The sequence below is a fragment of the Erinaceus europaeus genome, chromosome 13 (genome assembly GCF_950295315.1).
Source record: "Erinaceus europaeus chromosome 13, mEriEur2.1, whole genome shotgun sequence".
Taxonomy (NCBI): Eukaryota; Metazoa; Chordata; class Mammalia; order Eulipotyphla; family Erinaceidae; genus Erinaceus; species Erinaceus europaeus.
This window is the reverse complement of record NC_080174.1, coordinates 28024717-28028770: the sequence shown is the minus strand read 5'-3', so window position 1 is coordinate 28028770 and position 4054 is coordinate 28024717. Positions and strand designations below refer to the sequence as shown.

The window sequence follows — 4054 nt, the reverse complement described above, 5'->3', positions numbered from 1 at the left end:
AATTTGATTCTGGTTTTAATATGAAAAAAAGAGAATTTAGAGGTAAGGGAATCATACTACAGAATTGCATTTCACTTTAAGGACTTCAATAATATGTTCACTTATATATAGTAAGAATACTGTAATCTCAAGGAAGTGTGTGAAAAATCCTTTTCAGGATATCTATTCTCACTTTAAAATATTTCCAAAGATTCCAGATAGACAAAGAATCCATTTCTGTCCAAGATAACAATATTTTATTGGGCCAGAAAAATAGCTAACTAGGATAGTGTACTACTTTGTCATGTGTTTGACCCAGGTTTGAGCTCTTTCCTAAGCACACAGAAGGAAACTTTGGGGCTGTGGTTTTCCTGCCCCCCCATCCCTGACCTCTCTGTCTCTATTTGAAAAAGTCAACTGTCATATATATATATATATATATATGTGTGTGTGTGTGTGTGTATGTGTGTGTGTGTATGTCACATTACCTTAGTGTCTCTTATTTCATTATTTTAAAATATAGCCTGTCACTTTAATATTTATTTATTTATTTGCCACCAGTGTTACTACTGGGTCTCAAGTGCCTGCACAATGAATCCAGTCGCTACTGGACTCCCAGTGGCCATTTTTCCTTTTTAATTTTTTTATTCAATAAGACAGATAAAGATTAGAGGGGAGGGGTGATAGACAGTGAGAGAAAAAGAGGAACACTTACAACACTGTTTCAACTCTCTGGAAGCCCTCTGCTGTAGGTGGGGAGAGGGGCTTAGACCAGACCCTCTTGCAGGGTGAATGTCAGCTTAACCAGCTGTGCCACTGCCTGTTCCCCCCATCCCAATAGGTCATTTTTAGTCTTAATTCTCATGATCCTTTTCTAAATTTATTTGTCTTAAGATAACTTTTCCTTTCCTTCCCCTCCCCTCCCCTCTTCTTCCTTTCCTTGTCTTTCTTTTTTATTGCCACCAGTATTATTGCTGGGGATTGGTGTCTGCATGAGGGACAAATGCACCACTCCCAATGATCATTTTTTTATTTGCTAGAAAAGATGACAGAGAGGGAGAAGCAGATCTGCTTCTCAGCTCACTAATCTTCCTCCCTCCTGAAGCTTGCCATAGTGCGTGGGGTGTGGGTTCTTAAACCCTGCTCATTCTTAAATAGCTGTGCCACCAGCCTAGCCCCCTAAAAGGATATTGTTTCTTTAGTCTCTCATTTATTCCTTTTGAGGAAATTCTTTTCCTTTTGTTTTGTTTTGTCATCACCAGAGTTTCACCACTATGGTCAGATAGAAAGAATCAGAGAGACAGAAAAATGCCATAAAACCAAAGTTCCCTCCAGTACAGCAGTTATTCCGTTTGAACCTGTGCAGCACACATGGCAAAGCTGTCACACCACTCAGGTGAGCTATCTTGCTGATGTTTTCTGCTTTTTTATAGTTGCTTGTTTGTTTTGATTTTGTTTTCTTTTTTTAAACTATCCACTTTCAGAAAGTTAAAATCAATAAGAGAGGAGAATTAGAAGAAAGTACTATAATTCTCCAGATTCAAAGGAGGTCTCGAAACTTTACATCAGGCTCAACCTGACGCTGTTAACTGGCTACGGAAGAAGGGCAAAGCCTAGAAGAAGAAGAAGAAGTATAATGCTGTAGTGATGTTTAGGTTCAGAGTGATTTATAAGATTACCTTTGAAAGATTTAAAAAGTCTTATACAGTAAGCATTTGACTCCTTAAGGAGATCTTTCAGCTATTAGGCCATTGAGCTATTAGATTATTAGGTTAGGAATTGATCTGGCAACTACCCAAAGAACAGAATTAATAGGATTTAAGATGTCTTCTGTAACTCAAGGGAGCACACACAATGGAGATCTTGGATCAGCTTTATCAGGCAGTTTGAGTGCACAGAATAATCATGGATCTGCTCTTGCCTCCACTACCCCCAGTATATTCTCCCAGACATGTGGCTAATAACAAATAAGACATAATGTAGTCTTCATGGAATAAGGGTAAAAATAGAAAGAAAACGGGATTCACTTTTGTTGTTGCTGTTTACAAAGCCTAACTCTTTGATCTTCAAAGGTTTTAGCCCAGTAGAACTGTAGGTTCTAGTTTTTCATGTTTTCTTCCAAAGGAATGAATGTCAAGAGGAAAATATTATAAACAATCTCTGATTTTGCATTGCATGATTAAAAAAATTAATTAAAACAGCCCTTAGCAGCTGGCTAAAACAATTATGCTCTTCACAAAAGCCTTTGCAGATGACATTGGATGTTAAGAAAATAATTCTTTCAATTAGTGTGTGGCCAGTGCACCTGTGAACTGGAATCATCCAAAGAAATATATTTGTTAATGTCAATGAGAACAATACAGGAATTCATTCACCCTGCCTTTGTCTCTTGCCACATTCACACAGATGTTAATCCTGGGGTGCAATGCTGAAAGGGCTGCCTGCCTATGATCCCAGGAGCATGAGAAACATCATTTCAGATAAAGAAAACTATTAATTTCCAACTGTTTGCAATCAAGATCATTTCTCCTTACTTTTAAAGCTGCTTCTTTCTAATCTTCTGCCATAAAATGTGATACACATTTTTGCTTGTCCTTGTATACAGTTGGCTCTCAGGCATACTGAAAATTCTGAATATCATTCATCCTTAAAAACAATTTATTGAATGTCTCTGTGCACAGTATTGTGCTTGTTTTTAAGGACAATAAATTTTGATAAGACCTAATTCTTGCCTTGGAAATACTTAATCTTTGTTGCTATTTTTCCTTTTCTCTTTCCCATCATCCTGTATTGGGGGGGGGTCTTTTTTGTGGGGAAAGCAGTAGTCTTACTTTATGTATCAATAACTGGATTTCTATATAACAACCACCACTTGTTAGTTCTCACAGTTTCGTGGTTCTGTAGATCTGATCCAGCTCAGGTAATTATGACAGGCGCTACACAGTCATCACTCATAGAGACTGGCTTATGTCCAGTGCCTGACTGACTATTGGTTGGGCTTGTAGAGTGACAGAACCTCATTGTCCTTCCTCAGCCAAAAAACAAAACCAAAATCATTCAAAGAGTGAGGACATATTTCCAAGGAAACCAGTGACAACAAGAAAAAAAAATGTAGTTAGTTGTCTTTCACTTATTATTTCATTTAGCATAACAACCTCTAGTTCCATCCATTTTATCCCAAACCATACACTGTCATATTTTTGACTGATACTATATATATATGGAACTTCTTTATCCACTCTATTGATGGATGTCTAGGCTGGTTCCTTATGTTCCACTTTTTGTAGCTTGGGAAGTAATTTAATAGAGTAGTACTTCTACCCAATCACCCCCCTTAGTCTAAGTTTCAATATCCAAAATTTAAATTAACAGAACAGGAAAACTGTCCTGAATTGAACACTGGATTATAAAGTTTTTATTTTCTTTGCTTCCAGGGTTATTGCTAGGGTTTGATGATAGCACTACAAATCCACTCCTGGAGGCCATTTCCCCTACTTTGTTGTCGTTGTTATTGTTTTTGTTATTGTTATGTTGTTATTATGGCTGTTCTTGTTGGATAGGACAGAGAGAAATCGAGAGAGAGAAGGGGAAGACAGAGTGGGAGAGATGCCTGCAGACCTGCTTCACCGCTTGTGAAGAGACCCCCCCAATCCCCCATGCAGGGGAGCCCAAGGCTCAAACTGGGATCCTTATTCTGGTTCTTGCATTTCTTGCCTTGTGCACTTAACCTGTTGTGCTACTGCCCAGCCCCATAAAAATTTTTTAATACATAGCATCACAATTGGTCCAGGCATTTTCTGCTGTGTTCTATAGGCCAAAAACAAGACATGAGGTCATTCAAAATTCACAAAGTAGGAAAAGAAGTTCTGTTCCTTAAATAAGAGGACTGGAAAGATCACAATTTCCTGAGTAAATGCAGGACATGACAAAGAATTGGGGACTGTTTTTCAGCAACATCCTTTTTATTCACTGGCATAATATAGAAAGTAACCTGTCATGTAATTATTATACCTTTTAAATTTTGGGGGGCTGGTTGTGACACATTCAATTGAGTACACATTCTACGATGCTAAAG

At 37.9% G+C, this 4054-nt stretch overlaps 1 pseudogene; it reads right to left on the bottom strand.

The window, feature by feature from the left end:
• Positions 1–3258: 3258 nt before the first annotated feature.
• LOC132532566 (small nucleolar RNA SNORA36 family) lies at positions 3259–3383 on the bottom strand (annotated as a pseudogene).
• Between the last annotated feature and the right edge of the window lie 671 nt (positions 3384–4054).